The sequence below is a fragment of the Amblyomma americanum genome, chromosome 1, assembly GCF_052857255.1.
Source record: "Amblyomma americanum isolate KBUSLIRL-KWMA chromosome 1, ASM5285725v1, whole genome shotgun sequence".
NCBI classification, from domain to species: Eukaryota; Metazoa; Arthropoda; class Arachnida; order Ixodida; family Ixodidae; genus Amblyomma; species Amblyomma americanum.
The window spans coordinates 505,319,215-505,332,362 of record NC_135497.1 but is presented as its reverse complement, the minus strand read 5'-3'; the positions used below and the strand labels follow the sequence as shown (position 1 = coordinate 505,332,362).

Below are 13,148 nucleotides of genomic sequence, written 5' to 3'. Positions count from 1 at the left end.
ACTCCAGCACTTCACCTTTGTCATTGTAGCCGCTATTGTTCAAGTACCATGCAACATCCTGTTATTAGCACTTGCTAATTCATGCCTTCTGCAGGGTTTAAAGGACCTTTAATTGGAAATGAGAGCATGTGCACAGGATGGAAAGCGCGTGATCTGCCAGGAAACACTAAAGCGGCCCCGAGAAGGGATCTTTATTAAGGATGCCAGCCATCTTGGGCCTCTCCACTTGGCAACGACGACAAAGCGTGTGCGGTCCCCTATGGTTAGGCCCCAGCTGTGGAAGCCATCCTCGGACACGACCATGACCTTCGACATCTGATGTTTTTATTTAAAAACACAGGGACCGAAGTCGTGCTGTATGCAGTGCAATCGCCATGTGGTTCCATAATCATCCATTTAGCCCGGCTCTTTGGACGGATTCAGGAAGCGACTGAAAAGAACAAAAGTAACCAGCAAACAAAGGTGCGCTGCATAAAAGTTAGAACGTAAAGAGACGAAGGCACGCTGCGCTAATGCTGTAGCGAGGTCTAACATGTAAAATTTCGCGGCTGGCGTCGATTTCTACAAAGCGCGAGTAGTGCCTACGGAAATAAACAAAGGCGCACTGGAGATGGGTAAGTCTGTATACAAGCACGAGTTTTTGTCTCTACCAGCGATTTACTAGCTCACACCGCACGATTTTGATGTCTGGCGTCGATTTCGACAGAGAGGGAATACGGGCACGAAACGGGACGCTCGCGATCTGCCAGGAAACAATGAGGTGGCCCTAAAAAGGGCCGTTTGCAGTAGCACTTCAACCGCGACCTGCAGCGGCGTGGCGGCGCGGTGAGCAGTAGGCCCAGCAGTGGTCCGTCTTGTGCCCTTTGGCTCCGCACCGACGACACCGGTGCACGACGTACACCTCTCCTGGTCTTGCCCTTGAAGCCGACGCTATCCCTGGTCCGTAGATCTTGACGAGGGCCGCGACGATAATCTTTGACATCTGGTCGATGCCCCGGTCTCTCGCCACGTGATATCGGTCTGCGGCAAACAAGGACAGCATCGGCTTGCCAAAAGCATCCAGGAAACGATGCTGCAAAAAAAAGTTACGTTACAAGCGCCGCAATTTGGTGAGTTCTGCTCGAGAAAACTTGCGAAAATGTTGTTCAACCCTTACCTCGGGGTTGAGAATGTGCACGCCCGACAAGCGCTTCAGCGTGGCTGGCAGACGGCGGTTCAGCTGGCGACGCCGGCGGTCCTCAAATTGCGCCTTACGTGGCTCATCGAAATGGCGTGGCAAGACTTTGAAGACCAGCACGACACTGGCCACGTTCTCCTGCAGCAGCAAAACGAGGTCCTGGAATGCGCAAGACATGTAAGTAAGCACTTCTTGAAGCGAAATTTGAGATAAAATGCCTACCTTTATGTGGCTGGAAGCAAAATTTGAGATAAAATGCGTACCTTTATGTGGCTGGCGATTTCTCGCGGGTCATCTCCTCTGTCGAGACAAAATCGGCGCGCCGAAAGCATGTCTCGGGAATTATTTCAGCTAGGCTGATTGCGTCGTGGCCGCTAAAGCTGAAAGTGCATGTTCTCACTACCGGCGAAAGCCGCAAGCGAGAACTGCACAAAAATTTCAGCTGGCTGTCGCCGACGAGCACACCACGCAAAACAGCCATGGCTGGACAGCTCCCGAAACAAGCGCTGCTGCCGAGCCCCACGAACCGAATGCCATGCTGCGCGGCGGCAGCGGCGGGGGCGCCTAGCGATTCCCTAGGTGCTCTAGGGACAGGTCCAAAGTGGGCGCGGTGACGCACGTCCGGTTGAGAACGAGGGAGGAGCAGAAAAACGTCACGGAGAAGCGCATCCCATCGACCAATCAGCGTTTCCAGCCCACCTGCACCGAAACGCTTCTCCGGCCGGCCCTAGCGATTCCCTAGGCACTCTAGGGACAGACTGAGAGAGGCGCGTCGACCCCACATCCGGTTGAGAACGAGAGCGAAGCGAAAAAATGTCACGCAGACACGCATCCCACCGACCAATCGGCGTTTCCAGCTTACCGACCCGCAAACGCTTCTGAGGCGCTGGCCGAGGCGAGCGTTGCAAGAAGGGCGGGCCCTTTGAATATGCCGTTTCGTCTACTTCAACTGAAGCGCTTACAGCATTTTCGGCTGATCGAGTGGAAAAAAAGTATCAGAACAAATGATTTAACAAGGCTTTACCTTTCAAAGACTATTGTTTGCAACGCTCGTCTCGGCGGCCTTGTCGTGACGCTTTCCACTACCGAAAACAGATGGTGCCACTGCCGCCTTTCAGCGATAAAACGTCGTCTGCGGGCTTCGGTTCTCCGATCTCTACGAAGACGATTACGTTTTCGCATCATGCACGGCTCAACTCAGTAAGTACCGCTGTCAAACTTGCCACGATACAAAAGTTACCATAATACGCAAGCTCTGTGTGCAGTTTCACCGCAAATGAGCCAGCGGTTGAGGCGGGGAAATTTTTGAAAGTCTCCACGATAAAAACGCACAATACGTATCTTCACGATGTGTTCGGCGGGTTACCAAAAGGAAAGCCGAGCAGTACGAGCGAGCAATGCCGCTTATCTGAGAAAGTTGCGACAATGCAGCATGCCACAAAGCTCCGAGAGATGTCCGGCTTGGTAAACGTCTACGTACGGAGGCAAAATCTCTGAGGCGTTTTATTTACCAATTACCTTTCTTTTTTTCGTGGAAAAGCTGGAGAAGTGTGATATATCTGCCTTAACCTAGACTCATCATGGATATTATCCGTGACGTCCTGGGAATGCAAGTGAGATATCATTTAAGAATTCCACATTTTTTTTAATCTTTCGATATTTAGTTTTGCCCTACTGCATTTAATGATGGAAATAGCTGTTGACAACAGACTGGAGGCATGACCAGCGCTGCCTGTATTTTTGTGTGCGTGTTTGTGGTCGCTTCACGGCAGCATTATCCAACCTAAAAAGAATACAAATATTTGTAGTAGTGAAGACAGATCTTAATGTACACCCAGCAGGTTTCTAACTGGACACAGTTGGTTTAAAATGTCAGCTTAACTGTCACTTTGGTCAGAATTCGCACTATTTCGTTATTTTTACTTTCAATTTATATACCTTGCATGTGTTACTCAACTTATCCAACTATTAAAGTATAAAAATTGGTTAGATATTTGGGAGTTAATCGCGCTAGCAATGATTACTGGAATGCTGAACCAAGGAAAGCTTTGGCATTTGTGTAGCTGAATGTGTGACCTGTGCAGTGAACCAGAATAAATGAGTTGAGTTGAGTTTAATGGCGCATAAGCGACTAAGGCTATCATGTGCCAACCTCAAGGTATAAGAAATTGTTTTCTGGATAATTTTACAAAGGTATAAAAAATATGGGGGTGTAGAATGCCTAAAAGGTAATACCCTTCTGCCCAGTATTGAGAGCAAAACAAGATATTAAAGGTTTCAAAGGAGGCTGGTTACCCTCATCAGCCATGCTTGGCTGGGCAAGGACTGGAGGCCCCCAACCAACCAAGATAAAAACCTCAGCCCTTTTCTCTAGAATGCAAAAGTGGCTGAGGTGCATCAGGCAAAGTACTGGGTCATGTTTTACATATCTAAGAACATCAGCTTCTGTTAAAAATCTAAAAAAAACAGGACATGTCCACAATTGCATTTTCACCTAAAATCAGCGATGGATGAAAAGGGATGCGTTGGTTATAAAACGGAGATAAGCACTTTTTCCGTAGCTTTTCTAGCTTAGAACATGAAATAAAAATGTGACTGACTGTAAGTTCGTCTCCACATGTACAAACTGGTTTGTCTTCTTTTGTTAGCAGGAAGTTGAGTGATGTGTGTGTGGCCTATACGGAGGCGACAGATAATGACTTCGTTGAAACGTTTCTAATGCATACATGACTTCCATTCACCGAGCACTGGTTTTATTAAGTGTAGCTTGTTATTTAATTCGCTGTTCCAAGAGGACTGCCAAATTTTCCTTGCCTTACATTCTAGTAATTTCATGCAATCTTTATAGGGCACATTTGCATTCTTTATTAGCTTGCCACAAGCTTGAGCGACACACAAATCTGCACTTTCATTGCCCTTTATGCCGACATGACTTGGTACCCAACAGAGTCTAATGTTTTGTCCTTTTGCTATGGCTGTTGTAATGTTGTGTATAAGGTCCCCAAGCAGCGGAGTTATTGCATTTCTGGAATGAATGGCTGTAAGCACACTATAGTGAGCCTGAGTAAATAATACTGTTGGTGAGGTTCTCATTTACTACCTATTTTTTCTACGGCTACACAGATAGAGTAACATTCCGCAGTGAAGATTGAAGCACACTGTGGAAGTCTTACTATTTTGTACCAATTCCCGTGTACCGCTGCACTTCCAACGTAAGCATCTGTTTTGGAACCGTCTGTATAAAAGGCTGCGTAATTACTGTATTTTTCTTCAAGTGTGAGGAATTCATGTATGATATGTTCTTGCGGGATTTGTTTTTTACGGAAGCCTGTAAGAGTGAAATCACAGATCTCCGGAAAGTTGTACCATGGCGGAAGTGGACCTCGTCTTCGAGAAATGCTTGGCAATATGTCTAGTACGCCAAGGTTCTGACATATGTCTTCGAAACGTAAGAGCAGCGGACGGGTAGCTTGTGGTTTATTGTTAAAGAGTACTCTGGATGGGCACTCTGTAGCGATGGGGTAACAAATATGTTTGTGCAGTGAACGAATTTTCAGAATGTACGAGCATGTGAGCATGGCTCTTCTGTCTCTAAGTGACGGCTCGTGGGTTTCAACATAAAGACTGCTTATAGGTGACGTCCTGTAAGCACCAGTTGAAAGGCGTAAACCTGAATTGTGCACTGGGTCGAGTCATTTCAAATACGATGCTGAACCATATACTATACTGCTATAGTCTAAGCAGGATCGTACCACAGAGCGGTAGATTTTTAGGAGGCTTGCCCTGTCAGAACCCCAGTGTTTATGTGAAAGGACTTTGAGTATATTCAGTGATCGGGAAGTTTTCTTTTTTAATGCATTAATATGAGGCAGGAAAGTGAGTTTTTTGTCAAATGTTATACCTAAAAATTTGTGCTCATTTTTTACGGGCAACTCGGTGTCGTTCAGATGTAGGGTCGGATCTGCCTGTAATCCTCGTTTTAATGAGAACAGAATTGCCACTGATTTTTGTGGGAAAACCGGAAACCATTTTTATCCGCCCATGCTGCTAGTTTGTTTATTGTCAATTGTATTTGTCTTTCACATGTCGATACATTGGAGGATGTGCAAGCTATTTGAAGGTCGTCTACATAGACCGAGTGCATAACGGACCTTGGGATTATTTTCGTAAGAGAGTTCATTTTCACAACGAAGAGAGTTGTGCTTAAAATGCAGCCCTGAGGTACTCCGTTTTCCTGAATGAAATTACTCGAAAGGGTTGTACCAAGGCGGACATGAAATGAACGATTAGATAAGAAGTCTTTTAGGCAGTTCAACATTCTTCCTCGGATGCCAAGCTCGGCAAGGTCTTGAAGAATCCCGAACCGCCAGGCTGTCTCGTATGCCCTTTCTAAGTCGAAAAATACAGCGAGACAGTGTTGCTTATGAATGAAAGCTTCTCGAACAGTATTTTCAAGACGGACTAGGTGATCTTTTGTGCAGCATCCCTTTTTTAAACCACACTGATGGGCATCAAGAAGTTCACAGGATTCAAGAAAAAACGTTAATCTTATATTAAGGACACTTTCATAAGATTTTGAGAGGCAACTAGTCAGGGCTATGGGTATGTAACTACTAGGGGAGGTTGGGGTTTTTTCAGGTTTAAGGAACGGTACAATAATAGCTTTTTTCCAGGCTTCGGGTATTTTCCCTGATACCCATACTTTGTTAAAGAATCTTAAAATTGCCTCTACAGCAGGCTTGGAAAGATGGGCAAGCATTTCATAGTATATTTGGTCGGGTCCTGGAGCAGTTTTCTTACCGGCAGACAGCACAGTGTTGATTTCTTGGAGTGTAATAAGAGTATTACAATTTTCATTAGTACCTCCACTTGTTGGGAGCCTTCGTTTTTCGGCTATATCTCTGTATTTAAGAAATGACTGTGTATAATGTGCTGAACCGGAAACTACAGCGAAGTGCTCCCCCAGTATGTCTGCCTGTTCCTCTAAACTCGTTTGCGTGCCGGGTGTTGTGAGAAGAGGAATTGTGAAAGGTGAGTAGCGGCCATTTAATTTTCGAACTTGCTCCCACATTTTTTTTTGATGTGGTTGAGCTGTTTATAGAAGAGACGTAAGTTTGCCATGATGTTTTCTCGGCCTTGCGCCGGATACGCCTCCCATGTGCTCTCGCCTTTTTGAAAAAAATAAGGTTCTCATGAGTTGGGTATCTGCGAAAGACTCCCCAGGCTTTATTCTGTAGTTTTTTTGCCTCCTTGCATTCTCGTGTGTACCAAATTTTGTGGTTTTGGCGCACCACTCCTGTGGATTTAGGAATTGATACATGTGCAGCAGAAAGAATGCATGTTGTGAACATTTCATTTATGTAATCTATGCTGTGGTTTTCTAAAATTATATCCTGTAAACTTGCTTTTTCTTGAAACAATGCCCAATCAGCTAAATGTAGTTTCCAACGCTGTGGTTTCATTGGAATAATTGTTGTCGAGGATGACAGACCTATTAAAACAGTGAGATGATCGCTTCCATATGGATTGTCTAAAACACTCGTTAAAATCGCTAAAAACAGACGGTGAACTAAAAGACAAATCTAAAACACTCATTCTTCCTGAGGATGGGGAACAGTATGTGGGTTTACCCGAGTTCAGCAAACAGACATTAGTAGATAGAATAAAATCCTCGGTGAGCTGCCCTCTAGCGTCCGTTTTCTCGCTTCCCCAAAAACGAGAATGTGCATTAAAGTCGCCAACTACCAGGTATGGCTCTGGTAGCTGATTTAAAAGGCCCTCTAAGTCAAGGAGTGTTAATTTCAATTGTGGCTCAATATATACAGAGCACACTGTAATCGTTTTATGTGCAAGCAGAGTGGCTGCTACTGCCTCAAGTCGTTTTTAGTTTAAGCTCACTAGCCGGGACACCGTTTTTGACTATAATTGCCACACCTCCTGACAGCCTGCTCGCCTGTTCTCGGTCGCGGCGAAAAACAGCATAATTCTTAAGAAAATTATTGTTTTGAGGCCCTAAATTTGTCTCTTGTAGACATAATGCAACAGGAGCGTGTGCTCCTAGGATATCTTTTATGTCACTGTAGTTATTCGTAAGTCCTGTACAGTTCCATTGCATTATGAAAGCCATCTTAATTTTGTTTTCCTATGTAGTTAAAACTGGATTAAGTTATTTGTGGCCCTTTGATTCGAGGCCTGTCTTTTTTTGACCGATCCAGAGAGCTCTGCCGACCACCCGACGTGGATGGCACGGGGCTGCCCTGGATCGTGTCCATCGCCTCTGCAGAGGCGCTGGACGACCGTGTGGAGGGCACGTGGACATTAGAGTTGGACCTCGACCTGTGGGAGGAGGTCTTGGGGGCCACGGACACGGGGGTCTGCGAGGCCTCTTTTTGGGTTGGCGGGGTAGTGTTACCTACTCCACCTGGGGGCGCGGATGGCCCCACCACAGGCTCACTGCGAGTGGCCTGGGCAGGTGCCGAAGCCTGTTGTGGTGCGCCGCGCCCACGCACCACATCGGCAAAGTTTGCTTTGGCTGTGAAGGAGAATGTGCTTGTTTGTGTGCATCGCCTTCTTGCTTTTTTGAAAGAAATGTTTTCAGTGGTTTTGAGTGTGATTATTGCTTTTTCTTTCTTCCAGGACGGACACGCCCTGGAGTATGCAGCATGGTCTCCCTCACAGTTTGCGCAGCGTGGGGCGCCGTCCCAGTCATCAGAAGAGTGATCTTTTGAAGCACATTTTGCGCAAGTTTTACGACCGCGGCAACTCCCTGAGCCGTGGCCGAACCTTTGACAGTTAAAGCATCGTCGAGGGTTAGGAATGTAGGGTCTCAGATTTATTTTTAGATAACCCACTTCAATTGAGTCTGGGAGAGTACTATGTGCAAATGTCAAGACTATGTGCTTTGTTGGTATTTCTTTGCCTTCTTTTCTTATTTTTATCCTATGGACATCAACGTTTTGTTCAGCAAGCCCTTCTTTGATTTCTTGTTCAGTCAGGTGCAGAAAATCATTCTCTGAAATTACACCCTGGACTGTATTGAGGGATTGGTGGGCAGATATGGATACAGGGATGTCACCCATGGACACAATGTTGGAAAGTCTTGAGTGTTGGATGCTATCTCGGAGTTCCAGTAAGAGATCTCCACTGGCCATTTTTGTAACCTTGTAGCCAAAGCCCAAGGCACCCATCAAACATTTTTCTACAATGAATGGGGAGATTATTCTAGCAGATTTGTCACTTTGCTCACTATGAATCACATGAAACTTAGGAAAACTTTGTTTCCTTTTGTCATGAAATTTTGAGTTACCTCGGTCCACCCTCTCTTGTGAGGGCGATCAGTTGCTGAGAGAAGGTTTGCCATAGGATAAGTGTGTTTTTCGGCTACGGTGCCAGCCACCCACCATGGAGCCCAACTTGGGGACGGGACAGGAACTTGCAAGCAAGTCCTACCCTCGCCAGCTGTACACCCCACTATAACCCAATATGACGCAACTCAGGGTGGTTGGCCACACAAGGTTAACCCTCGCCGCCAGGAAAAAAGGAAGAAACTAGAAGTGAGTAGGAGACAGGAGAGTTGTGAGAAAGGGGTAGGAAAGTGAAAGATAGAGGGGAGGATAGGAAAAGCCGACTGCCGATTTCCCCCGGTCGGGTCAGGCCGGAGGTGCTGTCTACAGGAAGCTGGGGCCAAAGTGGTGTGTTGCCTCCGCCGAGGGGCCTTAAAGGTCCAAACGCTCAGCATCGGCTCAACCACCAGGATCCCCTTTTCCTCGGACACGGTGATGCCACGCACGGCTAGACGCGGGTGCTCGGGTCCGTGGTGATGCACAGTTCACCATCATCCCTAGTGGGGATGTCCCTGCGGATGCTCGGGAACCCGCGATGTCGCCACTCACCGACGCCTGCAAGCTGCAGACGCCCCCCTGCGGGGTCCAGAATAAATGTTATGCAATCAATACTGATAAAGCAATTTTTGGAAAACTGAACAAAGTGAAAAAAGAAATAAATTATTTACACATTTATTTCAAAACTAAGCTGTAATTTGAATTACTTTCAAGATTTAAATTTTATCCTATTTATTGCATCTACCTGTATATGAGAAATTAGTAGCCAAAATTTCACTCTAAAATATCCATTCAGGAAAAAGTTGTAGTTTGCGTAAGGTGAGGTGGAGCAAAATCTTGAGAAGAATGTCAAGATTTCAAAACGTGTAAAAGATGTGAATAAAAATCAAAAACATATGCAGGTTTACAATGCACCTGCAGTGCAGTAGAGTCTCCTTTTGTTCGTGTGGCTGCCCATTGTTTCTTCCTAGCCCATTTTGTCTCGTCAGCTGATATGCGTCGAGCCTTCTGCATTCGCTGGTGGTCTCTGGCAATGCAAGCTCTTGTCGTGTAGTACTCTCGTTCAATGCCAGCCTTTCTCAGGACAACCAGGGTGCTTACACTGCCATTACTGAAGAGTGCCAGAGCATCATACAAGGCAAACAGTATTGTACGCATGACTTACGCATACCTCCTTGAGGCCCACTTCAATATTAGCCCATTGAAACACTCATCTGCATTTTGTGTTTTGCCAAGCAAACTCTTTGATGGAAGTTCATTGAAACACAGATCACTGTACACAGATTTCACTCTGTTCAGCACATCATTTGGAAGCCCTCCTTTGCGCGTATACTCCTCTTGGCCAAGTGCTTCAACCCTTTTGTACCTGCGCCAGCTGTTCAGTCCAGGCGAGAACAGGCCGTGCCTTGGCTTCTCGTCAGTAGAGCTGCAGTGAAGGAGGCTGGCTAGGGTGGCTTGTTTCATTGCTGAAAGGTTTCCCACGTTAGCTCTTAATGACGATCCCATAGCAGTTTTGCAGGTGGTCAATAAGGGCATCAGTTGGCTTTCCTTCAACACCAAGTCCACACACTGCTTCCTTGAGTTTTCTCAGGCGGCAGCCAACATGCTTCTGGACATGCCCAATGCATTCAAGTTTCCTGACGCTGTTACCTCCATCCATGCTCTCGCAGTGGCACAGCTCTTGGAATCACCATAGTAGTCCAGGTACTTCAAGCTTGTTGTTGCTTGTGACCTTTCAAATATTCTGTACGAGCAAACCGTCTCCATACCACCTGCAATATCTTTATGGTTTGCTTGGCAGGAAGTATGGCTATGCTTGCTTCCTCCAAGAATCTAGGCAATTACCCTTAATGATAATCGGTTATCTTGCCTTCACGTTACATGAGCTGCCCATGCCTGTTTTGTTATTTTGATTATGATGTTTTTAACTTCAGTTAATAATATCGTAGTTGAAATAACAAAGTTGGTATGGGTCAAGGAAAAAATGCAATAGCGTTTTTTCGTAAAGCAACCGTAATTGTGTAAACCGTGGGGTGCAAGCACCCATGCTTTATGTGCTGCATTAGAATTACAAAAATATAAGATCTTCATCCCACTGTCCCTTGGGCATTTCTTCCCGTGAGGAGCATGCTGGTATTGTGAACATAATGTTCTTTGCATTATGCTAGCATTATCACAGTATACTATAGCAGAAGCCTCTAGGCGAGATGACCCAAGGAACAGTAGGATGAGGACGTCAATAATTTTTGTAATGCGGAATTTTAAGTTATAACTTTGGCATTTAAAGGGACCCAGAAAGGGGCTCTCAATAAAGTTACGATATGGCTGGGATGTTAAAGGACGCCGCTTCATAATTATCCTCAAGCAAGAATGCGTTTTGTGGAAGCTGAGTCATATAGAGAAAAAAATCTGAACATCCTCCTATTCGCACCTTTACCTCTCCTCTCACAAACCAGAATGGCGGCGCTCCTCCGCCGCCCAACCCACTCGGCCCTTCCAATACCTCCGGCGGCTGTGGCGTGCGCGGAGTGGCCGCAGCCGCTGTAGTGCGCAACTTCTGAAAGAATTTGGCGCTGTGAACCACTGATAACCCCCTGCTGCTGATGTCACTTGCACGACGTGACGTCGTATGCCAGATTTTCGCATGAAAGCCCGGCACCGCACGCCGCCGCGAGGTGCAAAAGTGGGAATTTTTAAAAATGTAGTGTAAATTTCCTGCTCGCTTTTGAGGTCTCGTACGCGGCATGGACGCTCGGTGGCCTGTACTCTACATAGTGCGAGCATTTTAAAGCCAAGCTCAAACACCCCTTTCAGTGGCCCTTTAAGACATTATTGGTCTAAGTATAGTCAGTCTCTTTATATAGATGTCTAGGCCACGTAGACTGGGCATAATTACACCATGCACAAATATCTGGTAAATGTCGAGCTGGATGTCCGCACTAAGTACTATACCTCGGACCGGACACTAATTTTGGTGTTGTAGGATTTTTGGTAAATGGCAATGAATGTCTGGTGGAGGTGTCTAATGTCCAGTGTAAATATCTCGCTGATGTTCATGCATGTAACGTTTTATGGTTTACTGGGAAATGCTCGTGTTCAGTACAAAATGAAAAAAAAAAAAAACTGGAAGCCAATCGGGGAGGTTTAGAATGAGCGAAATTAAGGTCGAGTGGCTTTTAACTTTCTGACCAATGAGTTCATTTTCGAGCTCATCGTTGCAACACTATTTTCGTTTTGATTTAGGGCAATATAATCTTTGCTGCAAGGGCGCAACGTATGCGACTCACTCTATTTTCTCAGCACGAGCCTGAACACGTTGTCTGATGGGTAAACACTAGGTAACCGTCCTTTTCTTTTATTTTTGGAAATACTGAGGAAAACGGAAGTGATATTCTGGCATAAATGACACGTTCCTGAAATGGCACTATAACGTATTCTCAAAGACCGATGTGCAACAAAAAGTCAGGAATTATTCCATATTTACACGGTTTTATAGCCACGCATTCTCATTCCATGAAAAAGAGAATGTACATCACTACCATGACAGCTCAAGGTATCAGGAATGAATATGCGCATCACGCACACACATTGTGGATTCATGAATATGACAATAAAATTTCGCACACTTGTTCGTCCACAACATTACATCGGGCAGAAATCACAGCAAAGAGGGTTTGACGAAGCAGCAGGAAGGTGAATCCAAGCGCCTCTTCACTGACATTTCAATACTGCCTCAAAGCTGAGTGGAGCGTTAAAAGCATTAGAGAGCTTCAGACCTTAAAAATTTACCATTTGCCAATGTGCACTGATCAAGAGGAACAAGATGGCTAAATGCGCACAACAGGACTTCTCCAGCTGCCTCTCATGACCAGCTTCTACGCTCTTATCTTGAGGACATTTTCTTTTCAAGGAAACGAAAAGTCCGGCGCCCTCTGTTTGGCTCAGTTGACGGAGTACATGACACCCCTCAGGTGAACCCACTTCTCGCACAAATCCAGCACTCGTGCACAGAAACATTGTGTGGCAATGCAAACAGGACTGCTTCCTGCACGTACGCCACGCACCGCGCCGCTGCTGGCCGGAGTACCACAACTGCTGGTGAAATCGGTATAAGGTACTCTAGTTTCGGTATGTCCCATTAGCACAAAAGCTGCCGTGTGCTGTCCGTCGGTGTCCATGGCACGAAACTCCTCAGTGATGTCACCATGCTCTCGCATAACGTCTGCAGTAGACTATAAGAAAGTGATGTCTACAGCAAACAAAAAATCAAATTTCTTCCGGTGGCGCGGGGTATTATACCACCAATGACTTTCAGACTGCGAGGCAGGCACGCAACCCATAGACCACAAAACCACATTACTTCTTGGCAAATAAACGTGAAACTAGCGTATGCTTTTCCTTAAGACTGTATATACTAATGAGTAGGTGTCATTAGAAAGGAAGGAATCTTTAATGAACCCCACAACAGTGCACATGATGAGACATGCTTTCAGATTCAAAGCACGTAAGCAGTCTTAAGTGCCCCCCTGCAATTTTTTGCAGCGAGAGCTACACTGGGCTACCAGTCGAGCATTTCGCGGTTACCGGGAGAGGCCAGTTGTGCGCATGCGCCGTTACCATGGCAACCGAAG

At 45.9% G+C, this 13,148-nt stretch overlaps 1 long non-coding RNA gene across 1 annotated transcript; it reads left to right on the top strand.

Annotated features, from left to right (window-relative positions):
• Positions 1–2,305: 2,305 nt before the first annotated feature.
• On the top strand, positions 2,306–10,605 carry LOC144116148 (uncharacterized). The gene is made up of 2 exons (XR_013311760.1): positions 2,306–2,377; positions 7,814–10,605. It is a non-coding gene; the product is annotated as an uncharacterized LOC144116148 (long non-coding RNA).
• The last annotated feature ends 2,543 nt before the right edge of the window (positions 10,606–13,148 follow it).